Here is a 27,554-nt window from a genome sequence, read left to right on the forward strand (position 1 = left end):
TGTCTTGTGTTGTTTTGTCTTGTCATGTCTTTTCTTGTCTTGTCTTGTCTTGTCTTGTCTTGTCTTGTCTTGTCTTGTCTTGTCTTGTCTTTTCTTGTCTTGTCTTGTCTTGTCTTGTCTTGTCTTGTCTTGTCTTGTCATGTGTTGTGTTGTGTTGTTTTGTCTTGTCTTGTCATGTGTTGTGTTGTTTTGTCTTGTCTTGTTTTGTCTTGTCTTGTCTTGTTTTGTCTTGTCTTGTCTTGTCTTGTCTTGTCTTGTCTTGTCTTGTCTTGTCTTGTCTTGTCTTGTCTTTTCTTGTCTTGTCTTGTCCTGTCTTGTCTTGTCTTGTCTTGTTTTGTCTTGTCTTGTCTTGTCTTGTCTTGTCTTGTCTTGTCTTGTCTTGTCTTGTCTTGTCTTGTCTTGTCTTGTCTTGTTTTGTCTTGTCTTGTCTTGTCCTGTCTTGTCTTGTCTTGCCTTGCCTTGTCTTGTCTTGTCTTGTCTTGTCTTGTCTTGTGTTGTCTTGTCTTGTCTTGTCTTGTCTTGTCTTGTCTTGTCTTGTCTTGTCTTGTCTTGTCTTGTCTTGTCTTGTCTTGTCTTGTCTTGTCTTGTCTTGTCTTGTCTTGTCTTGTCTTGTCTTGTCTTGTCTTGTCTTGTCTTGTCTTGTCTTGTCTTGTCTTGTCTTGTCTTGTCTTGTCTTGTCTTGTCTTGTCTTATCTTGTCTTGTCTTGTCATGTCATGTCATGTCGTGTGTTGTGTTGTTTTGTCTTGTGTTGTTTTGTCTTGTCATGTCTTGTCTTGTCTTGTCTTGTCTTGTCTTGTCTTGTCTTGTCTTGTCTTGTCTTGTCTTGTCTTGTCTTGTCCTGTCTTGTCTTGCCTTGTCTTGTCTTGTCTTGTCTTGTCTTGTCCTGTCCTGTCTTGTCTTGTCATGTCATGTTATGTCTTGCCTTGTCTTGTCTTGTCTTGTCTTGTCTTGTGTTGTCTTGTCTTGTCCTGTCTTGTCTTGCCTTGTCTTGTCTTGTCTTGTCTTACCTTGTCTTGTCTTGTCTTGTCTTGTCTTGTCCTGTCCTGTCTTGTCTTGTCATGTCATGTTATGTCTTGCCTTGTCTTGTCTTGTCTTGTCTTGTCTTGTCTTGTCTTGTCTGGTCTTGTCTTGTCTTGTGTTGTCTTGTCTTGTCTTGTCCTGTCTTGTCTTGTTTTGTCTTGCCTTGTCTTGTCTTGTCTTGTCTTGTCTTGTCTTGTCTTGTCTTGTCTTGTCTTGTCTTGTCTTGTCTTGTCTTGTCTTGTCTTGTCTTGTCTTGTCTTGTCTTGTCTTGTCTTGTCTTGCCTTGTCTTGTCTTGTCTTGTCTTGTCTTGTCTTGTCTTGTCTTGTCTTGTCTTGTCTTGTCTTGTCTTGTCTTGTCTTGTCTTGTCTTGTCTTGTCTTGTCTTGTCTTGTCTTGTCTTGTCTTGTCTTGTCTTGTCTTGTCTTGTCTTGTCTTGTCTTGTCTTGTCTTGTCTTGTCTTGTCTTGTCTTGTCTTATCTTGTCTTGTCTTGTCATGTCATGTCATGTCGTGTGTTGTGTTGTTTTGTCTTGTGTTGTTTTGTCTTGTCATGTCTTGTCTTGTCTTGTCTTGTCTTGTCTTGTCTTGTCTTGTCTTGTCTTGTCTTGTCTTGTCTTGTCTTGTCTTGTCTTGTCTTGTTTTGTCTTGTCATATCTTGTCTTGTCTTGTCTTGTCTTGTCTTGTCTTGTCCTGTCCTGTCCTGTCTTGTCTTGTCTTGTCTTGTCTTGTCTTGTCTTGTCTTGTTTTGTCTTGTCATATCTTGTCTTGTCTTGTCTTGTCATGTGTTGTGTTGTGTTGTTTTGTCTTGTCTTGTTTTGTCTTGTCTTGTCTTGTCTTGTCTTGTCTTGTCTTGTCTTGTCTTGTCTTGTCCTGTTCTGTCTTGTCTTGTCATGTCATGTCATGTCATGTGTTGGATTGTTTTGTCTTGTCTTGTCTTGTTTTGTCTTGTCTTGTCTTGTCTTGTCTTGTCTTGTCTTTTCTTGTCTTTTCTTGTCTTGTCTTGTCTTGTCTTGTCTTGTCTTGTCTTGTCTTGTCTTGTCTTGTCTTGTCTTGTCTTGTCTTGTCTTGTCTTGTCTTGTCTTGTCTTGTCTTGTCTTGTCTTGTCTTGTCTTGTCTTGTCTTGTCTTGTCTTGTCTTGTCTTCTCTTGTCTTGTCTTGTCTTATCTTGTCTTGTCTTGTCTTGTCTTGTCTTGTCTTGTCTTGTCTTGTCTTGTCTTGTCTTGTCTTGTCTTGTCTTGTCTTGTCTTGTCTTGTCTTGTCTTGTCTTGTCTTGTCTTGTCTTGTCTTGTCTTGTCTTGTCTTGTTTTGTCTTGTCATATCTTGTCTTGTCTTGTCTTGTCTTGTCTTGTCCTGTCCTGTCCTGTCCTGTCTTGTCTTGTCTTGTCTTGTCTTGTCTTGTCTTGTTTTGTCTTGTCATATCTTGTCTTGTCTTGTCTTGTCTTGTCATGTGTTGTGTTGTGTTGTTTTGTCTTGTCTTGTTTTGTCTTGTCTTGTCTTGTCTTGTCTTGTCTTGTCTTGTCTTGTCTTGTCTTGTCTTGTCTTGTCTTGTCTTGTCTTGTCTTGTCTTGTCTTGTCCTGTCTTTTCTTGCCTTGTCTTGTCTTGTCTTGTCTTGTCCTGTCCTGTCCTGTCTTGTCTTGTCATGTCATGTCATGTCTTGCCTTGTCTTGTCTTGTTTTGTCTTGTCTTGTCTTGTCTTGTCCTGTCCTGTCCTGTCTTGTCTTGTCATGTCATGTCATGTCATGTCTTGCCTTGTCTTGTCTTGTCTTGTCTTGTCTTGTCTTGTCTTGTCTTGTCTTGTCTTGTCTTGTCTTGTCTTGTCTTGTCTTGTCTTGTCTTGTCTTGTCTTGTCTTGTCTTGTCTTGTCTTGTCTTGTCTTGTCTTGTCTTGTCTTGTCTTGTCTTGTCTTGTCTTGTCTTGTCTTGTCTTGTCTTGTCTTGTCTTGTCTTGTCTTGTCTTGTCTTGTCTTGTCTTGTCTTGTCTTGTCTTGTCTTGTCTTGTCTAGTCTTATCTTGTCTTGTCTTGTCATGTCATGTCATGTCGTGTGTTGTGTTGTTTTGTCTTGTGTTGTTTTGTCTTGTCTTGTCTTGTCTTGTCTTGTCTTGTCTTGTCTTGTCTTGTCTTGTCTTGTCTTGTCTTGTCTTGTCTTGTCTTGTCTTGTCTTGTCTTGTCTTGTCTTGTCTTGTCTTGTCTTGTCTTGTCTTGTCTTGTCTTGTCTTGTCTTGTCTTGTCTTGTCTTGTCTTGTCTTATCTTGTCTTGTCTTGTCATGTCATGTCATGTCGTGTGTTGTGTTGTTTTGTCTTGTGTTGTTTTGTCTTGTCTTGTCTTGTCTTGTCTTGTCTTGTCTTGTCTTGTCTTGTCTTGTCTTGTCTTGTCTTGTCTTGTCTTGTCTTGTCTTGTCTTGTCTTGTCTTGTCTTGTCTTGTCTTGTCTTGTCTTGTCTTGTTTTGTCTTGTCATATCTTGTCTTGTCTTGTCTTGTCTTGTCTTGTCTTGTCCTGTCCTGTCCTGTCTTGTCTTGTCTTGTCTTGTCTTGTCTTGTTTTGTCTTGTCATATCTTGTCTTGTCTTGTCTTGTCTTGTCATGTGTTGTGTTGTGTTGTTTTGTCTTGTCTTGTCCTGTCCTGTCTTGTCTTGTCTTGCCTTGCCTTGTCTTGTCTTGTCTTGTCTTGTCTTGTCTTGTCTTGTCTTGTCTTGTCTTGTCTTGTCTTGTCTTGTCTTGTCTTGTCTTGTCTTGTCTTGTCTTGTTTTGTCTTGTCATATCTTGTCTTGTCTTGTCTTGTCTTGTCTTGTCTTGTCTTGTCCTGTCCTGTCCTGTCCTGTCTTGTCTTGTCTTGTCTTGTCTTGTCTTGTTTTGTCTTGTCATATCTTGTCTTGTCTTGTCTTGTCTTGTCATGTGTTGTGTTGTGTTGTTTTGTCTTGTCTTGTCCTGTTCTTTCTTGTCTTGTCATGTCATGTCATGTCATGTGTTGGATTGTTTTGTCTTGTCTTGTCTTGTTTTGTCTTGTCTTGTCTTGTCTTGTCTTGTCTTGTCTTGTCTTGTCTTGTCTTGTCTTGTCTTGTCTTGTCTTGTCTTGTCTTGTCTTGCCTTGTCTTGTCTTGTCTTGTCTTGTCTTGTCTTGTCTTGTCCTGTCCTGTCCTGTCTTGTCTTGTCATGTCATGTCATGTCATGTCTTGCCTTGTCTTGTCTTGTCTTGTCTTGTCTTGTCTTGTCTTGTCTTGTCTTGTCTTGTCTTGTCTTGTCTTGTCTTGTCTTGTCTTGTCTTGTCTTGTCTTGTCTTGTCTTGTCTTGTCTTGTCTTCTCTTGTCTTGTCTTGTCTTATCTTGTCTTGTCTTGTCTTGTCTTGTCTTGTCTTGTCTTGTCTTTTCTTGCCTTGTCTTGTCTTGTCTTGTCTTGTCCTGTCCTGTCCTGTCTTGTCTTGTCATGTCATGTCATGTCTTGCCTTGTCTTGTCTTGTCTTGTCTTGTCTTGTCTTGTCTTGTCCTGTCCTGTCTTGTCTTGTCATGTCATGTCATGTCATGTCTTGCCTTGTCTTGTCTTGTCTTGTCTTGTCTTGTCTTGTCTTGTCTTGTCTTGTTTTGTCTTGTCATATCTTGTCTTGTCTTGTCTTGTCTTGTCATGTGTTGTGTTGTGTTGTTTTGTCTGGTCTTGTTTTGTCTTGTCTTGTCTTGTCTTGTCTTGTCTTGTTTTGTCTTGTCTTGTCTTGTTTTGTCTTGTCATATCTTGTCTTGTCTTGTCTTGTCTTGTCTTGTCTTGTCCTGTCCTGTCCTGTCTTGTCTTGTCTTGTCTTGTCTTGTCTTGTTTTGTCTTGTCATATCTTGTCTTGTCTTGTCTTGTCTTGTCATGTGTTGTGTTGTGTTGTTTTGTCTGGTCTTGTTTTGTCTTGTCTTGTCTTGTCTTGTCTTGTCTTGTCTTGTCTTGTCTTGTCTTGTCTTGTCTTGTCTTGTCTTGTCTTGTCTTGTCTTGTCTTGTCCTGTCTTTTCTTGCCTTGTCTTGTCTTGTCTTGTCTTGTCCTGTCCTGTCTTGTCTTGTCATGTCATGTCATGTCTTGCCTTGTCTTGTCTTGTCTTGTCTTGTCTTGTCTTGTCTTGTCCTGTCCTGTCTTGTCTTGTCATGTCATGTCATGTCATGTCTTGCCTTGTCTTGTCTTGTCTTGTCTTGTCTTGTCTTGTCTTGTCTTGTCTTGTCTTGTCTTGTCTTGTCTTGTCTTGTCTTGTCTTGTCTTGTCTTGTCTTGTCTTGTCTTGTCTTGTCTTGTCTTGTCTTGTCTTGTCTTGTCTTGTCTTGTCTTGTCTTGTCTTGTCTTGTCTTGTCTTGTCTTGTCTTGTCTTGTCTTGTCTTGTCTTGTCTTGTCTTGTCTTGTCTTGTCTTGTCTTGTCTTGTCTTGTCTTGTCTTGTCTTGTCTTGTCTTGTCTTGTCTTGTCTTGTCTTGTCTTGTCTTGTCTTGTCTTGTCTTGTCTTGTTTTGTCTTGTCATATCTTGTCTTGTCTTGTCTTGTCTTGTCTTGTCTTGTCCTGTCCTGTCCTGTCTTGTCTTGTCTTGTCTTGTCTTGTCTTGTCTTGTCTTGTTTTGTCTTGTCATATCTTGTCTTGTCTTGTCTTGTCATGTGTTGTGTTGTGTTGTTTTGTCTTGTCTTGTTTTGTCTTGTCTTGTCTTGTCTTGTCTTGTCTTGTCTTGTCTTGTCTTGTCTTGTCCTGTTCTGTCTTGTCTTGTCATGTCATGTCATGTCATGTGTTGGATTGTTTTGTCTTGTCTTGTCTTATTTTGTCTTGTCTTGTCTTGTCTTGTCTTGTCTTGTCTTTTCTTGTCTTTTCTTGTCTTGTCTTGTCTTGTCTTGTCTTGTCTTGTCTTGTCTTGTCTTGTCTTGTCTTGTCTTGTCTTGTCTTGTCTTGTCTTGTCTTGTTTTGTCTTGTCATATCTTGTCTTGTCTTGTCTTGTCTTGTCTTGTCCTGTCCTGTCCTGTCCTGTCCTGTCCTGTCTTGTCTTGTCTTGTCTTGTCTTGTCTTGTCTTGTTTTGTCTTGTCATATCTTGTCTTGTCTTGTCTTGTCTTGTCATGTGTTGTGTTGTGTTGTTTTGTCTTGTCTTGTCTTGTCTTGTCTTGTCTTGTCTTGTTTTGTCTTGTCATATCTTGTCTTGTCTTGTCTTGTCTTGTCTTGTCCTGTCCTGTCCTGTCCTGTCCTGTCCTGTCTTGTCTTGTCTTGTCTTGTCTTGTCTTGTTTTGTCTTGTCATATCTTGTCTTGTCTTGTCTTGTCTTGTCATGTGTTGTGTTGTGTTGTTTTGTCTTGTCTTGTTTTGTCTTGTCTTGTCTTGTCTTGTCTTGTCTTGTCTTGTCTTGTCTTGTCTTGTCTTGTCTTGTCTTGTCTTGTCTTGTCTTGTCTTGTCTTGTCCTGTCTTTTCTTGCCTTGTCTTGTCTTGTCTTGTCTTGTCCTGTCCTGTCCTGTCTTGTCTTGTCATGTCATGTCATGTCTTGCCTTGTCTTGTCTTGTCTTGTCTTGTCTTGTCTTGTCTTGTCCTGTCCTGTCCTGTCTTGTCTTGTCATGTCATGTCATGTCATGTCTTGCCTTGTCTTGTCTTGTCTTGTCTTGTCTTGTCTTGTCTTGTCTTGTCTTGTCTTGTCTTGTCTTGTCTTGTCTTGTCTTGTCTTGTCTTGTCTTGTCTTGTCTTGTCTTGTCTTGTCTTGTCTTGTCTTGTCTTGTCTTGTCTTGTCTTGTCTTGTCTTGTCTTGTCTTGTCTTGTCTTGTCTTGTCTTGTCTTGTCTTGTCTTGTCTTGTCTTGTCTTGTCTTGTCTTGTCTTGTCTTGTCTTGTCTTGTCTTGTCTTGTCTTGTCTTGTCTTGTCTTGTCTTGTCTAGTCTTATCTTGTCTTGTCTTGTCATGTCATGTCATGTCGTGTGTTGTGTTGTTTTGTCTTGTGTTGTTTTGTCTTGTCTTGTCTTGTCTTGTCTTGTCTTGTCTTGTCTTGTCTTGTCTTGTCTTGTCTTGTCTTGTCTTGTCTTGTCTTGTCTTGTCTTGTCTTGTCTTGTCTTGTCTTGTCTTGTCTTGTCTTATCTTGTCTTGTCTTGTCATGTCATGTCATGTCGTGTGTTGTGTTGTTTTGTCTTGTGTTGTTTTGTCTTGTCTTGTCTTGTCTTGTCTTGTCTTGTCTTGTCTTGTCTTGTCTTGTCTTGTCTTGTCTTGTCTTGTCTTGTCTTGTCTTGTCTTGTCTTGTCTTGTCTTGTCTTGTCTTGTCTTGTCTTGTCTTGTCTTGTCTTGTCTTGTCTTGTCTTGTCTTGTCTTGTCTTGTCTTGTCTTGTCTTGTCTTGTCTTGTCTTGTCTTGTTTTGTCTTGTCATATCTTGTCTTGTCTTGTCTTGTCTTGTCTTGTCTTGTCCTGTCCTGTCCTGTCTTGTCTTGTCTTGTCTTGTCTTGTCTTGTTTTGTCTTGTCATATCTTGTCTTGTCTTGTCTTGTCTTGTCATGTGTTGTGTTGTGTTGTTTTGTCTTGTCTTGTCCTGTTCTGTCTTGTCTTGTCATGTCATGTCATGTCATGTGTTGGATTGTTTTGTCTTATCTTGTCTTGTTTTGTCTTGTCTTGTCTTGTCTTGTCTTGTCTTGTCTTGTCTTGTCTTGTCTTGTCTTGTCTTGTCTTGTCTTGTCTTGTCTTGTCTTGTCCTGTCTTGTCTTGTCTTGCCTTGCCTTGTCTTGTCTTGTCTTGTCTTGTCTTGTCTTGTCTTGTCTTGTCTTGTCCTGTCTTGTCTTGTCTTGCCTTGCCTTGTCTTGTCTTGTCTTGTCTTGTCTTGTCTTGTCTTGTCTTGTCTTGTCTTGTCTTGTCTTGTCTTGTCTTGTCTTGTCTTGTCTTGTCTTGTCTTGTCTTGTCTTGTTTTGTCTTGTCATATCTTGTCTTGTCTTGTCTTGTCTTGTCTTGTCTTGTCTTGTCCTGTCCTGTCCTGTCTTGTCTTGTCTTGTCTTGTCTTGTCTTGTTTTGTCTTGTCATATCTTGTCTTGTCTTGTCTTGTCTTGTCATGTGTTGTGTTGTGTTGTTTTGTCTTGTCTTGTCCTGTTCTTTCTTGTCTTGTCATGTCATGTCATGTCATGTGTTGGATTGTTTTGTCTTGTCTTGTCTTGTTTTGTCTTGTCTTGTCTTGTCTTGTCTTGTCTTGTCTTGTCTTGTCTTGTCTTGTCTTGTCTTGTCTTGTCTTGTCTTGTCTTGTCTTGTCTTGTCTTGTCCTGTCTTGTCTTGTCTTGCCTTGCCTTGTCTTGTCTTGTCTTGTCTTGTCTTGTCTTGTCTTGTGTTGTCTTGTCTTGTCTTGTCTTGTCTTGTCTAGTCTTGTCTTGTCTTGTCTTGTCTTGTCTTGTCTTGTCTTGTCTTGTCTTGTCTTGTCTTGTCTTGTCTTGTCTTGTCTTGTCTTGTCTTGTCTTGTCTTGTCTTGTCTTGTCTTGTCTTGTCTTCTCTTGTCTTGTCTTGTCTTATCTTGTCTTGTCTTGTCTTGTCTTGTCTTGTCTTGTCTTGTCTTGTCTTGTCTTGTCTTGTCTTGTCTTGTCTTGTCTTGTCTTGTCTTGTCTTGTCTTGTCTTGTCTTGTCTTGTCTTGTCTTGTCTTGTCTTGTCTTGTTTTGTCTTGTCATATCTTGTCTTGTCTTGTCTTGTCCTGTCCTGTCCTGTCTTGTCTTGTCTTGTCTTGTCTTGTCTTGTTTTGTCTTGTCATATCTTGTCTTGTCTTGTCTTGTCTTGTCATGTGTTGTGTTGTGTTGTTTTGTCTTGTCTTGTCTTGTCTTGTCTTGTCTTGTCTTGTCTTGTCTTGTCTTGTCTTGTCTTGTCTTGTCTTGTCTTGTCTTGTCTTGTCTTGTCTTGTCTTGTCTTGTCTTGTCTTGTCTTGTCTTGTCTTGTCTTGTCTTGTCTTGTCTTGTCTTGTCTTGTCTAGTCTTATCTTGTCTTGTCTTGTCATGTCATGTCATGTCGTGTGTTGTGTTGTTTTGTCTTGTGTTGTTTTGTCTTGTCTTGTCTTGTCTTGTCTTGTCTTGTCTTGTCTTGTCTTGTCTTGTCTTGTCTTGTCTTGTCTTGTCTTGTCTTGTCTTGTCTTGTCTTGTCTTGTCTTGTCTTCTCCTGTCTTTTCTTGCCTTGTCTTGTCTTGTCTTGTCTTGTCCTGTCCTGTCCTGTCTTGTCTTGTCATGTCATGTCATGTCTTGCCTTGTCTTGTCTTGTCTTGTCTTGTCTTGTCTTGTCTTGTCCTGTCCTGTCCTGTCTTGTCTTGTCATGTCATGTCATGTCATGTCTTGCCTTGTCTTGTCTTGTCTTGTCTTGTCTTGTCTTGTCTTGTCTTGTCTTGTCTTGTCTTGTCTTGTCTTGTCTTGTCTTGTCTTGTCTTGTCTTGTCTTGTCTTGTCTTGTCTTGTCTTGTCTTGTCTTGTCTTGTCTTGTCTTGTCTTGTCTTGTCTTGTCTTGTCTTGTCTTGTCTTGTCTTGTCTTGTCTTGTCTTGTCTTGTCTTGTCTTGTCTTGTCTTGTCTTGTCTTGTCTTGTCTTGTCTTGTCTTGTCTTGTCTTGTCTTGTCTAGTCTTATCTTGTCTTGTCTTGTCATGTCATGTCATGTCGTGTGTTGTGTTGTTTTGTCTTGTGTTGTTTTGTCTTGTCTTGTCTTGTCTTGTCTTGTCTTGTCTTGTCTTGTCTTGTCTTGTCTTGTCTTGTCTTGTCTTGTCTTGTCTTGTCTTGTCTTGTCTTGTCTTGTCTTGTCTTGTCTTGTCTTGTCTTGTCTTGTCTTGTCTTGTCTTGTCTTGTCTTGTCTTGTCTTATCTTGTCTTGTCTTGTCATGTCATGTCATGTCGTGTGTTGTGTTGTTTTGTCTTGTGTTGTTTTGTCTTGTCTTGTCTTGTCTTGTCTTGTCTTGTCTTGTCTTGTCTTGTCTTGTCTTGTCTTGTCTTGTCTTGTCTTGTCTTGTCTTGTCTTGTTTTGTCTTGTCATATCTTGTCTTGTCTTGTCTTGTCTTGTCTTGTCTTGTCCTGTCCTGTCCTGTCTTGTCTTGTCTTGTCTTGTCTTGTCTTGTTTTGTCTTGTCATATCTTGTCTTGTCTTGTCTTGTCTTGTCTTATCTTGTCTTGTTTTGTCTTGTCTTGTCTTGTCTTGTCTTGTCTTGTCTTGTCTTGTCTTGTCTTGTCTTGTCTTGTCTTGTCTTGTCTTGTCTTGTCTTGTCTTGTCCTGTCTTGTCTTGTCTTGCCTTGCCTTGTCTTGTCTTGTCTTGTCTTGTCTTGTCTTGTCTTGTCTTGTCTTGTCCTGTCTTGTCTTGTCTTGCCTTGCCTTGTCTTGTCTTGTCTTGTCTTGTCTTTTCTTGTCTTTTCTTGTCTTGTCTTGTCTTGTCTTGTCTTGTCTTGTCTTGTCTTGTCTTGTCTTGTCATGTGTTGTGTTGTCTTGTCTTGTCTTGTCTTGTCCTGTCCTGTCCTGTCCTGTCCTGTCTTGTCTTGTCTTGTCTTGTCTTGTCTTGTCTTGTTTTGTCTTGTCATATCTTGTCTTGTTTTGTCTTGTCATATCTTGTCTTGTCTTGTCTTGTCTTGTCTTGTCTTGTTTTGTCTTGTCCTGTCTTGTCTTGTCTTGCCTTGCCTTGTCTTGTCTTGTCTTGTCTTGTCTTGTCTTGTCTTGTCATATCTTGTCTTGTTTTGTCTTGTCATATCTTGTCTTGTCTTGTCTTGTCTTGTCTTGTCTTGTCTTGTCTTGTCTTGTCTTGTCTTGTCTTGTCTTGTCTTGTCCTGTCTTTTCTTGCCTTGTCTTGTCTTGTCTTGTCTTGTCCTGTCCTGTCCTGTCTTGTCTTGTCATGTCATGTCATGTCTTGCCTTGTCTTGTCTTGTCTTGTCTTGTCTTGTCTTGTCTTGTCCTGTCCTGTCTTGTCTTGTCATGTCATGTCATGTCATGTCTTGCCTTGTCTTGTCTTGTCTTGTCTTGTCTTGTCTTGTCTTGTCTTGTCTTGTCTTGTCTTGTCTTGTCTTGTCTTGTCTTGTCTTGTCTTGTCTTGTCTTGTCTTGTCTTGTCTTGTCTTGTCTTGTCTTGTCTTGTCTTGTCTTGTCTTGTCTTGTCTTGTCTTGTCTTGTCTTGTCTTGTCTTGTCTTGTCTTGTCTTGTCTTGTCTTGTCTTGTCTTGTCTTGTCTTGTCTTGTCTTGTCTTGTCTTGTCTTGTTTTGTCTTGTCATATCTTGTCTTGTCTTGTCTTGTCTTGTCTTGTCTTGTCCTGTCCTGTCCTGTCTTGTCTTGTCTTGTCTTGTCTTGTCTTGTTTTGTCTTGTCATATCTTGTCTTGTCTTGTCTTGTCTTGTCATGTGTTGTGTTGTGTTGTTTTGTCTTGTCTTGTCCTGTTCTGTCTTGTCTTGTCATGTCATGTCATGTCATGTGTTGGATTGTTTTGTCTTGTCTTGTCTTGTTTTGTCTTGTCTTGTCTTGTCTTGTCTTGTCTTGTCTTGTCTTGTCTTGTCTTGTCTTGTCTTGTCTTGTCTTGTCTTGTCTTGTCTTGTCTTGTCCTGTCTTGTCTTGTCTTGCCTTGCCTTGTCTTGTCTTGTCTTGTCTTGTCTTGTCTTGTCTTGTCTTGTCTTGTCCTGTCTTGTCTTGTCTTGCCTTGCCTTGTCTTGTCTTGTCTTGTCTTGTCTTGTCTTGTCTTGTCTTGTCTTGTCTTGTCTTGTCTTGTCTTGTCTTGTCTTGTCTTGTCTTGTCTTGTCTTGTTTTGTCTTGTCATATCTTGTCTTGTCTTGTCTTGTCTTGTCTTGTCTTGTCCTGTCCTGTCCTGTCTTGTCTTGTCTTGTCTTGTCTTGTCTTGTTTTGTCTTGTCATATCTTGTCTTGTCTTGTCTTGTCTTGTCATGTGTTGTGTTGTGTTGTTTTGTCTTGTCTTGTCCTGTTCTTTCTTGTCTTGTCATGTCATGTCATGTCATGTGTTGGATTGTTTTGTCTTGTCTTGTCTTGTTTTGTCTTGTCTTGTCTTGTCTTGTCTTGTCTTGTCTTGTCTTGTCTTGTCTTGTCTTGTCTTGTCTTGTCTTGTCTTGTCTTGTCTTGTCTTGTCTTGTCTTGTCTTGTCTTGTCTTGTCTTGTCCTGTCTTGTCTTGTCTTGCCTTGCCTTGTCTTGTCTTGTCTTGTCTTGTGTTGTCTTGTCTTGTCTTGTCTTGTCTTGTCTTGTCTTGTCTTGTCTTGTCTTGTCTTGTCTTGTCTTGTCTTGTCTTGTCTTGTCTTGTCTTGTCTTGTCTTGTCTTGTCTTGTCTTGTCTTGTCTTGTCTTGTCTTCTCTTGTCTTGTCTTGTCTTATCTTGTCTTGTCTTGTCTTGTCTTGTCTTGTCTTGTCTTGTCTTGTCTTGTCTTGTCTTGTCTTGTCTTGTCTTGTCTTGTCTTGTCTTGTCTTGTCTTGTCTTGTCTTGTCTTGTCTTGTCTTGTCTTGTCTTGTCTTGTCTTGTCTTGTTTTGTCTTGTCATATCTTGTCTTGTCTTGTCTTGTCTTGTCTTGTCTTGTCCTGTCTTGTCTTGTCTTGCCTTGCCTTGTCTTGTCTTGTCTTGTCTTGTCTTGTCTTGTCTTGTGTTGTCTTGTCTTGTCTTGTCTTGTCTTGTCTAGTCTTGTCTTGTCTTGTCTTGTCTTGTCTTGTCTTGTCTTGTCTTGTCTTGTCTTGTCTTGTCTTGTCTTGTCTTGTCTTGTCTTGTCTTGTCTTGTCTTGTCTTGTCTTGTCTTGTCTTCTCTTGTCTTGTCTTGTCTTATCTTGTCTTGTCTTGTCTTGTCTTGTCTTGTCTTGTCTTGTCTTGTCTTGTCTTGTCTTGTCTTGTCTTGTCTTGTCTTGTCTTGTCTTGTCTTGTCTTGTCTTGTCTTGTCTTGTCTTGTCTTGTCTTGTCTTGTCTTGTCTTGTTTTGTCTTGTCATATCTTGTCTTGTCTTGTCTTGTCTTGTCTTGTCTTGTCCTGTCCTGTCCTGTCTTGTCTTGTCTTGTCTTGTCTTGTCTTGTTTTGTCTTGTCATATCTTGTCTTGTCTTGTCTTGCCTTGTCATGTGTTGTGTTGTGTTGTTTTGTCTTGTCTTGTCTTGTCTTGTCTTGTCTTGTCTTGTCTTGTCTTGTCTTGTCTTGTCTTGTCTTGTCTTGTCTTGTCTTGTCTTGTCTTGTCTTGTCTTGTCTTGTCTTGTCTTGTCTTGTCTTGTCTTGTCTTGTCTTGTCTTGTCTTGTCTTGTCTTGTCTTGTCTTGTCTTGTCTTGTCTTGTCTTGTCTTGTCTTGTCTAGTCTTATCTTGTCTTGTCTTGTCATGTCATGTCATGTCGTGTGTTGTGTTGTTTTGTCTTGTGTTGTTTTGTCTTGTCTTGTCTTGTCTTGTCTTGTCTTGTCTTGTCTTGTCTTGTCTTGTCTTGTCTTGTCTTGTCTTGTCTTGTCTTGTCTTGTCTTGTCTTGTCTTGTCTTGTCTTGTCTTGTCTTGTCCTGTCTTTTCTTGCCTTGTCTTGTCTTGTCTTGTCTTGTCCTGTCCTGTCCTGTCTTGTCTTGTCATGTCATGTCATGTCTTGCCTTGTCTTGTCTTGTCTTGTCTTGTCTTGTCTTGTCTTGTCCTGTCCTGTCCTGTCTTGTCTTGTCATGTCATGTCATGTCATGTCTTGCCTTGTCTTGTCTTGTCTTGTCTTGTCTTGTCTTGTCTTGTCTTGTCTTGTCTTGTCTTGTCTTGTCTTGTCTTGTCTTGTCTTGTCTTGTCTTGTCTTGTCTTGTCTTGTCTTGTCTTGTCTTGTCTTGTCTTGTCTTGTCTTGTCTTGTCTTGTCTTGTCTTGTCTTGTCTTGTCTTGTCTTGTCTTGTCTTGTCTTGTCTTGTCTTGTCTTGTCTAGTCTTATCTTGTCTTGTCTTGTCATGTCATGTCATGTCGTGTGTTGTGTTGTTTTGTCTTGTGTTGTTTTGTCTTGTCTTGTCTTGTCTTGTCTTGTCTTGTCTTGTCTTGTCTTGTCTTGTCTTGTCTTGTCTTGTCTTGTCTTGTCTTGTCTTGTCTTGTCTTGTCTTGTCTTGTCTTGTCTTGTCTTGTCTTGTCTTGTCTTGTCTTGTCTTGTCTTGTCTTGTCTTATCTTGTCTTGTCTTGTCATGTCATGTCATGTCGTGTGTTGTGTTGTTTTGTCTTGTGTTGTTTTGTCTTGTCTTGTCTTGTCTTGTCTTGTCTTGTCTTGTCTTGTCTTGTCTTGTCTTGTCTTGTCTTGTCTTGTCTTGTCTTGTCTTGTCTTGTCTTGTCTTGTCTTGTCTTGTCTTGTCTTGTCTTGTCTTGTCTTGTCTTGTCTTGTTTTGTCTTGTCATATCTTGTCTTGTCTTGTCTTGTCTTGTCTTGTCTTGTCCTGTCCTGTCCTGTCTTGTCTTGTCTTGTCTTGTCTTGTCTTGTTTTGTCTTGTCATATCTTGTCTTGTCTTGTCTTGTCTTGTCATGTGTTGTGTTGTGTTGTTTTGTCTTGTCTTGTCCTGTTCTGTCTTGTCTTGTCATGTCATGTCATGTCATGTGTTGGATTGTTTTGTCTTATCTTGTCTTGTTTTGTCTTGTCTTGTCTTGTCTTGTCTTGTCTTGTCTTGTCTTGTCTTGTCTTGTCTTGTCTTGTCTTGTCTTGTCTTGTCTTGTCTTGTCTTGTCCTGTCTTGTCTTGTCTTGCCTTGCCTTGTCTTGTCTTGTCTTGTCTTGTCTTGTCTTGTCTTGTCTTGTCTTGTCCTGTCTTGTCTTGTCTTGCCTTGCCTTGTCTTGTCTTGTCTTGTCTTGTCTTGTCTTGTCTTGTCTTGTCTTGTCTTGTCTTGTCTTGTCTTGTCTTGTCTTGTCTTGTCTTGTCTTGTCTTGTTTTGTCTTGTCATATCTTGTCTTGTCTTGTCTTGTCTTGTCTTGTCTTGTCTTGTCCTGTCCTGTCCTGTCTTGTCTTGTCTTGTCTTGTCTTGTCTTGTTTTGTCTTGTCATATCTTGTCTTGTCTTGTCTTGTCTTGTCATGTGTTGTGTTGTGTTGTTTTGTCTTGTCTTGTCCTGTTCTTTCTTGTCTTGTCATGTCATGTCATGTCATGTGTTGGATTGTTTTGTCTTGTCTTGTCTTGTTTTGTCTTGTCTTGTCTTGTCTTGTCTTGTCTTGTCTTGTCTTGTCTTGTCTTGTCTTGTCTTGTCTTGTCTTGTCTTGTCTTGTCTTGTCTTGTCTTGTCCTGTCTTGTCTTGTCTTGCCTTGCCTTGTCTTGTCTTGTCTTGTCTTGTCTTGTCTTGTCTTGTGTTGTCTTGTCTTGTCTTGTCTTGTCTTGTCTAGTCTTGTCTTGTCTTGTCTTGTCTTGTCTTGTCTTGTCTTGTCTTGTCTTGTCTTGTCTTGTCTTGTCTTGTCTTGTCTTGTCTTGTCTTGTCTTGTCTTGTCTTGTCTTGTCTTGTCTTGTCTTGTCTTGTCTTCTCTTGTCTTGTCTTGTCTTATCTTGTCTTGTCTTGTCTTGTCTTGTCTTGTCTTGTCTTGTCTTGTCTTGTCTTGTCTTGTCTTGTCTTGTCTTGTCTTGTCTTGTCTTGTCTTGTCTTGTCTTGTCTTGTCTTGTCTTGTCTTGTCTTGTCTTGTCTTGTTTTGTCTTGTCATATCTTGTCTTGTCTTGTCTTGTCCTGTCTTGTCTTGTCCTGTCCTGTCCTGTCTTGTCTTGTCTTGTCTTGTCTTGTCTTGTTTTGTCTTGTCATATCTTGTCTTGTCTTGTCTTGTCTTGTCATGTGTTGTGTTGTGTTGTTTTGTCTTGTCTTGTTTTGTCTTGTCTTGTCTTGTCTTGTCTTGTCTTGTCTTGTCTTGTCTTGTCTTGTCTTGTCTTGTCTTGTCTTGTCTTGTCCTGTCTTTTCTTGCCTTGTCTTGTCTTGTCTTGTCTTGTCCTGTCCTGTCTTGTCTTGTCATGTCATGTCATGTCTTGCCTTGTCTTGTCTTGTCTTGTCTTGTCTTGTCTTGTCTTGTCCTGTCCTGTCTTGTCTTGTCATGTCATGTCATGTCATGTCTTGCCTTGTCTTGTCTTGTCTTGTCTTGTCTTGTCTTGTCTTGTCTTGTCTTGTCTTGTCTTGTCTTGTCTTGTCTTGTCTTGTCTTGTCTTGTCTTGTCTTGTCTTGTCTTGTCTTGTCTTGTCTTGTCTTGTCTTGTCTTGTCTTGTCTTGTCTTGTCTTGTCTTGTCTTGTCTTGTCTTGTCTTGTCTTGTCTTGTCTTGTCTTGTCTTGTCTTGTCTTGTCTTGTCTTGTCTTGTCTTGTCTTGTCTTGTCTTGTCTTGTCTTGTCTTGTCTTGTCTTGTCTTGTCTTGTCTTGTCTTGTCTTGTCTTGTCTTGTCTTGTCTTGTCTTGTCTTGTCTTGTCTTGTCTTGTCTTGTTTTGTCTTGTCATATCTTGTCTTGTCTTGTCTTGTCTTGTCCTGTCCTGTCCTGTCCTGTCCTGTCTTGTCTTGTCTTGTCTTGTCTTGTCTTGTCTTGTCTTGTTTTGTCTTGTCATATCTTGTCTTGTCTTGTCTTGTCATGTGTTGTGTTGTGTTGTTTTGTCTTGTCTTGTTTTGTCTTGTCTTGTCTTGTCTTGTCTTGTCTTGTCTTGTCTTGTCTTGTCTTGTCCTGTTCTGTCTTGTCTTGTCATGTCATGTCATGTCATGTGTTGGATTGTTTTGTCTTGTCTTGTCTTGTTTTGTCTTGTCTTGTCTTGTCTTGTCTTGTCTTGTCTTTTCTTGTCTTTTCTTGTCTTGTCTTGTCTTGTCTTGTCTTGTCTTGTCTTGTCTTGTCTTGTCATGTGTTGTGTTGTCTTGTCTTGTCTTGTCTTGTCCTGTCCTGTCCTGTCCTGTCCTGTCTTGTCTTGTCTTGTCTTGTCTTGTCTTGTCTTGTTTTGTCTTGTCATATCTTGTCTTGTTTTGTCTTGTCATATCTTGTCTTGTCTTGTCTTGTCTTGTCTTGTCTTGTTTTGTCTTGTCCTGTCTTGTCTTGTCTTGCCTTGCCTTGTCTTGTCTTGTCTTGTCTTGTCTTGTCTTGTCTTGTCATATCTTGTCTTGTTTTGTCTTGTCATATCTTGTCTTGTCTTGTCTTGTCTTGTCTTGTCTTGTCTTGTCTTGTCTTGTCTTGTCTTGTCTTGTCTTGTCTTGTCTTGTCTTGTCCTGTCTTTTCTTGCCTTGTCTTGTCTTGTCTTGTCTTGTCCTGTCCTGTCCTGTCTTGTCTTGTCATGTCATGTCATGTCTTGCCTTGTCTTGTCTTGTCTTGTCTTGTCTTGTCTTGTCTTGTCCTGTCCTGTCCTGTCTTGTCATGTCATGTCATGTCATGTCTTGCCTTGTCTTGTCTTGTCTTGTCTTGTCTTGTCTTGTCTTGTCTTGTCTTGTCTTGTCTTGTCTTGTCTTGTCTTGTCTTGTTTTGTCTTGTCATATCTTGTCTTGTCTTGTCTTGTCTTGTCTTGTCTTGTCCTGTCCTGTCCTGTCTTGTCTTGTCTTGTCTTGTCTTGTCTTGTTTTGTCTTGTCATATCTTGTCTTGTCTTGTCTTGTCTTGTCATGTGTTGTGTTGTGTTGTTTTGTCTTGTCTTGTCCTGTTCTGTCTTGTCTTGTCATGTCATGTCATGTCATGTGTTGGATTGTTTTGTCTTGTCTTGTCTTGTTTTGTCTTGTCTTGTCTTGTCTTGTCTTGTCTTGTCTTGTCTTGTCTTGTCTTGTCTTGTCTTGTCTTGTCTTGTCTTGTCTTGTCTTGTCTTGTCTTGTCCTGTCTTGTCTTGTCTTGCCTTGCCTTGTCTTGTCTTGTCTTGTCTTGTCTTGTCTTGTCTTGTCTTGTCTTGTCCTGTCTTGTCTTGTCTTGCCTTGCCTTGTCTTGTCTTGTCTTGTCTTGTCTTGTCTTGTCTTGTCTTGTCTTGTCTTGTCTTGTCTTGTCTTGTCTTGTCTTGTCTTGTCTTGTTTTGTCTTGTCATATCTTGTCTTGTCTTGTCTTGTCTTGTCTTGTCTTGTCCTGTCCTGTCCTGTCTTGTCTTGTCTTGTCTTGTCTTGTCTTGTTTTGTCTTGTCATATCTTGTCTTGTCTTGTCTTGTCTTGTCATGTGTTGTGTTGTGTTGTTTTGTCTTGTCTTGTCCTGTTCTTTCTTGTCTTGTCATGTCATGTCATGTCATGTGTTGGATTGTTTTGTCTTGTCTTGTCTTGTTTTGTCTTGTCTTGTCTTGTCTTGTCTTGTCTTGTCTTGTCTTGTCTTGTCTTGTCTTGTCTTGTCTTGTCTTGTCTTGTCTTGTCTTGTCTTGTCTTGTCTTGTCTTGTCTTGTCTTGTCCTGTCTTGTCTTGTCTTGCCTTGCCTTGTCTTGTCTTGTCTTGTCTTGTGTTGTCTTGTCTTGTCTTGTCTTGTCTTGTCTTGTCTTGTCTTGTCTTGTCTTGTCTTGTCTTGTCTTGTCTTGTCTTGTCTTGTCTTGTCTTGTCTTGTCTTGTCTTGTCTTGTCTTGTCTTGTCTTGTCTTGTCTTGTCTTGTCTTGTCTTCTCTTGTCTTGTCTTGTCTTATCTTGTCTTGTCTTGTCTTGTCTTGTCTTGTCTTGTCTTGTCTTGTCTTGTCTTGTCTTGTCTTGTCTTGTCTTGTCTTGTCTTGTCTTGTCTTGTCTTGTCTTGTCTTGTCTTGTCTTGTCTTGTCTTGTTTTGTCTTGTCATATCTTGTCTTGTCTTGTCTTGTCTTGTCTTGTCTTGTCCTGTCCTGTCCTGTCTTGTCTTGTCTTGTCTTGTCTTGTCTTGTTTTGTCTTGTCATATCTTGTCTTGTCTTGTCTTGTCTTGTCATGTGTTGTGTTGTGTTGTTTTGTCTTGTCTTGTTTTGTCTTGTCTTGTCTTGTCTTGTCTTGTCTTGTCTTGTCTTGTCTTGTCTTGTCTTGTCTTGTCTTGTCTTGTCTTGTCTTGTCTTGTCATGTCTTGTCTTGTCTTGTCTTGTCTTGTCTTGTCTTGTCCTGTCTTTTCTTGCCTTGTCTTGTCTTGTCTTGTCTTGTCCTGTCCTGTCTTGTCTTGTCATGTCATGTCATGTCTTGCCTTGTCTTGTCTTGTCTTGTCTTGTCTTGTCTTGTCTTGTCTTGTCTTGTCTTGTCTTGTCTTGTCTTGTCTTGTCTTGTCTTGTCTTGTCTTGTCTTGTCTTGTCTTGTCTTGTCTTGTCATGTCTTGTCTTGTCTTGTCTTGTCTTGTCTTGTCTTGTCTTGTCTTGTCTTGTCTTGTCTTGTCTTATCTTGTCTTGTCTTGTCATGTCATGTCATGTCGTGTGTTGTGTTGTTTTGTCTTGTGTTGTTTTGTCTTGTCTTGTCTTGTCTTGTCTTGTCTTGTCTTGTCTTGTCTTGTCTTGTCTTGTCTTGTCTTGTCTTGTCTTGTCTTGTCTTGTCTTGTCTTGTCTTGTCTTGTCTTGTCTTGTTTTGTCTTGTCATATCTTGTCTTGTCTTGTCTTGTCTTGTCTTGTCTTGTCTTGTCCTGTCCTGTCCTGTCTTGTCTTGTCTTGTCTTGTCTTGTCTTGTTTTGTCTTGTCATATCTTGTCTTGTCTTGTCTTGTCTTGTCATGTGTTGTGTTGTGTTGCTTTGTCTTGTCTTGTCCTGTTCTGTCTTGTCTTGTCATGTCATGTCATGTCATGTGTTGGATTGTTTTGTCTTGTCTTGTCTTGTTTTGTCTTGTCTTGTCTTGTCTTGTCTTGTCTTGTCTTGTCTTGTCTTGTCTTGTCTTGTCTTGTCTTGTCTTGTCTTGTCTTGTCTTGTCTTGTCTTGTCTTGTCCTGTCTTGTCTTGTCTTGCCTTGCCTTGTCTTGTCTTGTCTTGTCTTGTCTTGTCTTGTCTTGTGTTGTCTTGTCTTGTCTTGTCCTGTCTTGTTTTGTTTTGTCTTGTCTTGTTTTGTCTTGTCTTGCCTTGTCTTGTCTTGTCTTGTCATGTCATGTCATGTCGTGTGTTGTGTTGTTTTGTCTTGTGTTGTTTTGTCTTGTCATGTCTTGTCTTGTCTTGTCCTGTCCTGTCTTGTCTTGCCATGTCATGTCATGTCTTGCTTTGTCTTGTCTTGTCTTGTCTTGTCTTGTCTTGTCCTGTCCTGTCCTGTCCTGTCTTGTCTTGTCTTGTCTTGTCTTGTCTTGTTTTGTCTTGTCATATCTTGTCTTGTCTTGTCTTGTCTTGTCATGTGTTGTGTTGTGTTGTTTTGTCTTGTCTTGTTTAGTCTTGTCTTGTCTTGTCTTGTCTTGTCTTGTCTTGTCTTGTCTTGTCTTGTCTTGTCTTGTCTTGTCTTGTCTTGTCTTGTCTTGTCTTGTCTTGTCTTGTCTTGTCTTGTCTTGTCTTGTCTTGTCTTGTCTTGTCCTGTCTTTTCTTGCCTTGTCTTGTCTTGTCTTGTCTTGTCTTGTCTTGTCCTGTCCTGTCTTGTCTTGTCATGTCATGTCATGTCTTGCCTTGTCTTGTCTTGTCTTGTCTTGTCTTGTCTTGTTCTGTCCTGTCTTGTCTTGTCATGTCATGTCATGTCATGTCTTGCCTTGTCTTGTCTTGTCTTGTCTTGTCTTGTCTTGTCTTGTCTTGTCTTGTCTTGTCTTGTCTTGTCTTGTCTTGTCTTGTCTTGTCTTGTCTTGCCTTGTCTTGTCTTGTCTTGTCTTGTCTTGTCTTGTCTTGTCTTGTCTTGTCTTGTCTTGTCTTGTCTTGTCTTGTCTTGTCTTGTCTTGTCTTGTCTTGTCTTGTCTTATCTTGTCTTGTCATGTCATGTCATGTCGTGTGTTGTGTTGTTTTGTCTTGTGTTGTTTTGTCTTGTCTGGTCTTGTCTTGTCTTGTCTTGTCTTGTCTTGTCTTGTCTTGTCTTGTCTTGTCTTGTCTTGTCTTGTCTTGTCTTGTCTTGTCTTGTCTTGTCTTGTCTTGTCTTGTTTTGTCTTGTCATATCTTGTCTTGTCTTGTCTTGTCTTGTCTTGTCTTGTCCTGTCCTGTCCTGTCTTGTCTTGTCTTGTCTTGTCTTGTCTTGTTTTGTCTTGTCATATCTTGTCTTATCTTGTCTTGTCTTGTCATGTGTTGTGTTGTGTTGTTTTGTCTTGTCTTGTCCTGTTCTGTCTTGTCTTGTCATGTCATGTCATGTCATGTGTTGGATTGTTTTGTCTTGTCTTGTCTTGTTTTGTCTTGTCTTGTCTTGTCTTGTCTTGTCTTGTCTTGTCTTGTCTTGTCTTGTCTTGTCTTGTCTTGTCTTGTCTTGTCTTGTCTTGTCTTGTCTTGTCTTGTCTTGTCTTGTCTTGTCCTGTCTTGTCTTGTCTTGCCTTGCCTTGTCTTGTCTTGTCTTGTCTTGTCTTGTCTTGTGTTGTCTTGTCTTGTCTTGTCCTGTCTTGTTTTGTCTTGTCTTGTCTTGTCTTGTCTTGTCTTGTCTTGCCTTGTCTTGTCTTGTCTTGTCATGTCATGTCATGTCGTGTGTTGTGTTGTTTTGTCTTGTCATGTCTTGTCTTGTCTTTTCCTGTCCTGTCTTGTCTTGCCATGTCATGTCATGTCTTGCTTTGTCTTGTCTTGACTTGTCTTGTCTTGTCTTGTCTTGTCTTGTCTTGTCTTGTTTTGTCTTGTCATATCTTGTCTTGTCTTGTCTTGTCTTGTCTTGTCTTGTCCTGTCCTGTCCTGTCTTGTCTTGTCTTGTCTTGTCTTGTCTTGTTTTGTCTTGTCATATCTTGTCTTGTCTTGTCTTGTCTTGTCTTGTCATGTGTTGTGTTGTGTTGTTTTGTCTTGTCTTGTTTTGTCTTGTCTTGTCTTGTCTTGTCTTGTCTTGTCTTGTCCTGTCTTGTCTTGTCTTGTCTTGTCTTGTCTTGTCTTGTCTTGTCTTGTCTTGTCTTGTCTTGTCTTGTCTTGTCTTGTCTTGTCTTGTCTTGTCTTGTCTTGTCTTGTCTTGGTTTGTCTTGTCTTGTCTTGTCTTGTCTTGTCTTGTCTTGTCTTTTCTTGTCTTGTCTTGTCTTGTCTTGTCTTGTCTTCTTTTGTCTTGTTTCATGTTGTCTTGTCTTGCCTTGTCTTTCCTTGTATTTTCTTGTCTTGTCTTGTCTTGTCTTGTCTTGTCTTTTCTTGTCTTGTCTTGTCTTGTCTTGTCTTGTCTTGTCTTGTCTTGTCTTGTCTTGTCTTGTCTTGTCTTGTCTTGTCTTGTCTTTTCTCTTCTTGTCTTGTCTTGTCTTGTCTTGTCTTGTCTTGTTTTGTCTTGTTTTATGTTGTCTTGTCTTGCCTTGTCTTTCCTTGTCTTGTCTTGTCTTGTCTTGTCTTGTCTTGTCTTGTCTTGTCTTGTCTTTTCTTGTCTTGTCTTGTCTTGTCTTGTCTTGTCTTGTCTTGTCTTGTCTTGTCATGTGTTGTGTTGTGTTGTTTTGTCTTGTCTTGTTTTGTCTTGTCATGTCTTGTCTTGTCCTGTCTTGTCTTGTCTTGTCTTGTCTTGTCTTGTCTTGTCTTGTCTTGTTTTGTCTTGTCTTGGTTTGTCTTGTCTTGTCTTGTCTTGTCTTGTCTTGGTTTGTCTTGTCTTGTCTTGTCTTGTCTTGTCTTGTCTTGTCTTGTCTTGTCTTGTCTTGTCTTGTCTTGTCTTGTCTTGTCTTGTCTTGTCTTGTCTTGTCTTGTCTTGTCTTGTCTTGTCTTGTCTTGTCTTGTCTTGTCTTGTCTTGTCTTGTCTTGTCTTGTCTTGTCTTGTCTTTTCTCTTCTTGTCTTGTCTTGTCTTGTCTTTTCTTGTCTTGTCTTGTCTTGTCTTGTCTTGTCTTGTCTTGTCTTGTCTTGTCTTGTCTTGTCTTGTCTTGTCTTTTCTTGTCTTGTCTGGTCTTGTCTTGTCTTGTCTTGTCTTGTCTTGTCTTGTCTTGTCTTGTCTTGTCTTGTCTTGTCTTGTCTTGTCTTGTCTTGTCTTGTCTTGTCTTGTCTTGTCTTGTTTTGTCTTGTCATATCTTGTCTTGTCTTGTCTTGTCTTGTCTTGTCTTGTCCTGTCCTGTCCTGTCTTGTCTTGTCTTGTCTTGTCTTGTCTTGTTTTGTCTTGTCATATCTTGTCTTATCTTGTCTTGTCTTGTCATGTGTTGTGTTGTGTTGTTTTGTCTTGTCTTGTCCTGTTCTGTCTTGTCTTGTCATGTCATGTCATGTCATGTGTTGGATTGTTTTGTCTTGTCTTGTCTTGTTTTGTCTTGTCTTGTCTTGTCTTGTCTTGTCTTGTCTTGTCTTGTCTTGTCTTGTCTTGTCTTGTCTTGTCTTGTCTTGTCTTGTCTTGTCTTGTCTTGTCTTGTCTTGTCTTGTCTTGTCCTGTCTTGTCTTGTCTTGCCTTGCCTTGTCTTGTCTTGTCTTGTCTTGTCTTGTCTTGTGTTGTCTTGTCTTGTCTTGTCCTGTCTTGTTTTGTCTTGTCTTGTCTTGTCTTGTCTTGTCTTGTCTTGCCTTGTCTTGTCTTGTCTTGTCATGTCATGTCATGTCGTGTGTTGTGTTGTTTTGTCTTGTCATGTCTTGTCTTGTCTTTTCCTGTCCTGTCTTGTCTTGCCATGTCATGTCATGTCTTGCTTTGTCTTGTCTTGACTTGTCTTGTCTTGTCTTGTCTTGTCTTGTCTTGTCTTGTTTTGTCTTGTCATATCTTGTCTTGTCTTGTCTTGTCTTGTCTTGTCTTGTCCTGTCCTGTCCTGTCCTGTCTTGTCTTGTCTTGTCTTGTCTTGTCTTGTTTTGTCTTGTCATATCTTGTCTTGTCTTGTCTTGTCTTGTCTTGTCATGTGTTGTGTTGTGTTGTTTTGTCTTGTCTTGTTTTGTCTTGTCTTGTCTTGTCTTGTCTTGTCTTGTCTTGTCCTGTCTTGTCTTGTCTTGTCCTGTTCTGTCTTGTCTTGTCATGTCATGTCATGTCATGTGTTGGATTGTTTTGTCTTGTCTTGTCTTGTTTTGTCTTGTCTTGTCTTGTCTTGTCTTGTCTTGTCTTTTCTTGTCTTGTCTTGTCTTGTCTTGTCTTGTCTTGTCTTGTCTTGTCTTGTCTTGTCTTGTCTTGTCTTGTCTTGTCTTGTCTTGTCTTGTCTTGTCTTGTCTTGTCTTGTCTTGTCTTGTCTTGTCTTGTCTTGTCTTGTCTTGTCTTGTCTTGTCTTGTCTTGTCTTGTCTTGTCTTGTCTTGTCTTGTCTTGTCTTGTCTTGTCTTGTCTTGTCTTGTCTTGTCTTGTCTTGTCTTGTCTTGTCTTGTCTTGTCTTGTCTTGTCTTGTCTTGTCTTGTCTTGTTTTGTCTTGTCATATCTTGTCTTGTCTTGTCTTGTCTTGTCTTGTCTTGTCCTGTCCTGTCCTGTCTTGTCTTGTCTTGTCTTGTCTTGTCTTGTTTTGTCTTGTCATATCTTGTCTTGTCTTGTCTTGTCTTGTCTTGTCATGTGTTGTGTTGTGTTGTGTTGTGTTGTTTTGTCTTGTCTTGGTTTGTCTTGTCTTGTCTTGTCTTGTCTTGTCTTGTCTTGTCTTGTCTTGTCTTGTCTTGTCTTGTCTTGTCTTGTCCTGTTCTGTCTTGTCTTGTCATGTCATGTCATGTCATGTGTTGGATTGTTTTGTCTTGTCTTGTCTTGTTTTGTCTTGTCTTGTCTTGTCTTGTCTTTTCTTGTCTTGTCTTGTCTTGTCTTGTCTTGTCTTGTCTTGTCTTGTCTTGTCATGTGTTGTGTTGTGTTGTTTTGTCTTGTCTTGTTTTGTCTTGTCATGTCTTGTCTTGTCTTGTCTTGTCTTGTCTTGTCTTGTCTTGTCTTGTCTTGTCTTGTCTTGTCTTGTCTTGTCTTGTCTTGTCTTGTCTTGTCTTGTCTTGTCTTGTCTTGTCTTGTCTTGTCTTGTCTTGTCTTGTCTTGTCTTGTCTTGTCTTGTCTTGTCTTGTCTTGTCTTGGTTTGTCTTGTCTTGTCTTGTCTTGTCTTGTCTTGTCTTGTCTTTTCTTGTCTTGTCTTGTCTTGTCTTGTCTTGTCTTCTTTTGTCTTGTTTCATGTTGTCTTGTCTTGCCTTGTCTTTCCTTGTATTTTCTTGTCTTGTCTTGTCTTGTCTTGTCTTGTCTTTTCTTGTCTTGTCTTGTCTTGTCTTGTCTTGTCTTGTCTTGTCTTGTCTTGTCTTGTCTTGTCTTGTCTTGTCTTGTCTTGTCTTTTCTCTTCTTGTCTTGTCTTGTCTTGTCTTGTCTTGTCTTGTTTTGTCTTGTTTTATGTTGTCTTGTCTTGCCTTGTCTTTCCTTGTCTTGTCTTGTCTTGTCTTGTCTTGTCTTGTCTTGTCTTGTCTTGTCTTTTCTTGTCTTGTCTTGTCTTGTCTTGTCTTGTCTTGTCTTGTCTTGTCTTGTCATGTGTTGTGTTGTGTTGTTTTGTCTTGTCTTGTTTTGTCTTGTCATGTCTTGTCTTGTCCTGTCTTGTCTTGTCTTGTCTTGTCTTGTCTTGTCTTGTCTTGTCTTGTCTTGTCTTGTTTTGTCTTGTCTTGGTTTGTCTTGTCTTGTCTTGTCTTGTCTTGTCTTGGTTTGTCTTGTCTTGTCTTGTCTTGTCTTGTCTTGTCTTGTCTTGTCTTGTCTTGTCTTGTCTTGTCTTGTCTTGTCTTGTTTTATGTTGTCCTGTCTTGTCTTGTCATGTAATGTCATGTCGTGTGTTGTGTTGTTTTGTCATGTCTTGTCTTTTATTGTCTTGTCTTGTCTTGTCTTGTCTTGTCTTGTTTTGTCTTGTTTTGTCTTGTCTTGTCTTGTTTTATATTGTCTTGTCTTGTCTTGTCTTGTCTTGTCCTGCCCTGTCTTGTCTTGTCTTGTCTTGTCTTGTCTTGTCTTGTCTTGTCTTGTCTTGTCTTGTCTTGTCTTGTCTTGTCTTGTCTTTTCTTTGCTTGTCTTGTCTTGTCTTGTCTTGTCTTGTCTTGTCTTTTCTTGTCATGTCTTGTCTTGTCTTGTCTTGTCTTGCCTTGCCTTGTCTTGTCTTTTCTTTTCTTTTCTTTTCTTTTCTTGTCTTGTCTTGTCTTGTCTTGTCTTGTTTTGTCTTGTCTTGTCTGGTCTTGTCTTGTCTTGTCTTGTCTTGTCTTGTTTTGTCTTGTCTTGTTTTATGTTGTCGTGTCTTGTCTTGTCTTGTCTTGTCATGTAATGTCATGTCGTGTGTTGTGTTGTTTTGTCTTGTCTTGTCTTGTCATGTCGTGTGTTGTGTTGTTTTGTCTTGTCTTGTTTTGTCTTGCCATGTCTTATATTGTCTTGTCTTGTCTTGTTTTGTCTTGTCTTGTCTTGTCTTGTCTTGTCTTGTCTTGTCTTGTCTTGTCTTGTCTTGTCTTGCCTTGCCTTGTCTTGTCTTGTCCTGTCCTGTCTTGTCTTGCCATGTCATGTCATGTCTTGCTTTGTCTTGTCTTGTCTTGTCCTGTCTTGTCTTGTGTTGTCTTTTCTTGTCTTGTCCTGTCTTGTCTTGTTTTGTCTTGTCTTGTCTTGTCTTGTATTGTCTTGCCTTGTCTTGTCTTGTCTTGTCATGTCATGTCGTGTGTTGTCTTGTCTTGTCTTGTCTTGTCTTGTCTTGTCTTGTCTTGTCTTGTCTTTTCTCTTCTTGTCTTGCCTTGCCTTGTCTTGTCTTTTCCTGTCCTGTCTTGTCTTGCCATGTCATGTCTTGCTTTGTCTTGTCTTGTCTTGTCTTGTGTTGTCTTGTCTTGTCTGGTCTTGTCTTGTCTTGTGTTGTCTTGTCTTGTCTTGTCTTGTCCTGTCTTGTCTTGTCTTGTCTTGTCTTTTCTTGTCTTGTCTTGCCTTGTCTTGTCTTGTCTTGTCTTGTCTTGTCTTGTCTTGTCTTGTCTTGTCTTGTCTTGTCTTGTCTTGTCTTGTCTTGTCTTGTCTTGTCTTGTCTTGTCTTGTCTTGTCTTGTCTTGTCTTGTCTTGTTTTGTCTTGCCATGTCTTATATTGTCTTGTCTTGTCTTGTTTTGTCTTGTCTTGTCTTGTCTTGTCTTGTCTTGTCTTGTCTTGTCTTGTCTTGTCTTGCCTTGCCTTGTCTTGTCTTTTCCTGTCCTGTCTTGTCTTGCCATGTCATGTCATGTCTTGCTTTGTCTTGTCTTGTCTTGTCTTGTGTTGTCTTGTCTTGTCTTGTCCTGTCTTGTCTTGTTTTGTCTTGTCTTGTCTTGTCTTGTATTGTCTTGCCTTGTCTTGTCTTGTCTTGTCTTGTCATGTCATGTCATGTCGTGTGTTGTCTTGTCTTGTCTTGTCTTGTCTTGTCTTGTCTTGTCTTTTCTCTTCTTGTCTTGTCTTGTCTTGTCTTGTCTTGTCTTGTCTTGTGTTGTCTTGTCTTGTCCTGTCTTGTCTTGCCTTGTCTTGTCTTGTCTTGTCTTGTCTTGTCCTGTCCTGTCTTGTCTTGTCATGTCATGTTATGTCTTGCCTTGTCTTGTCTTGTCTTGTCTTGTCTTGTCTTGTCTTGTCTGGTCTTGTCTTGTCTTGTGTTGTCTTGTCTTGTCTTGTCCTGTCTTGTCTTGTTTTGTCTTGTCTTGTCTTGCCTTGTCTTGTCTTGTCTTGTCTTGTCTTGTCTTGTCTTGTCTTGTCTTGTCTTGTCTTGTCTTGTCTTGTCTTGTCTTGTCTTGTCTTGTCTTGTCTTGTCTTGTCTTGTCTTGTCTTGTCTTGTCTTGTCTTGTCTTGTCTTGTCTTGTCTTGTCTTGTCTTGTCTTGTCTTGTCTTGTCTTGTCTTGTCTTGTCTTGTCTTGTCTTGTCTTGTCTTGTCTTGTCTTGTCTTGTCTTGTCTTGTCTTGTCTTGTCTTGTCTTGTCTTGTCTTGTCTTGTTTTGTCTTGTCTTGTC

The sequence above is a fragment of the Zeugodacus cucurbitae genome, chromosome X (genome assembly GCF_028554725.1).
Source record: "Zeugodacus cucurbitae isolate PBARC_wt_2022May chromosome X, idZeuCucr1.2, whole genome shotgun sequence".
NCBI classification, from domain to species: Eukaryota; Metazoa; Arthropoda; class Insecta; order Diptera; family Tephritidae; genus Zeugodacus; species Zeugodacus cucurbitae.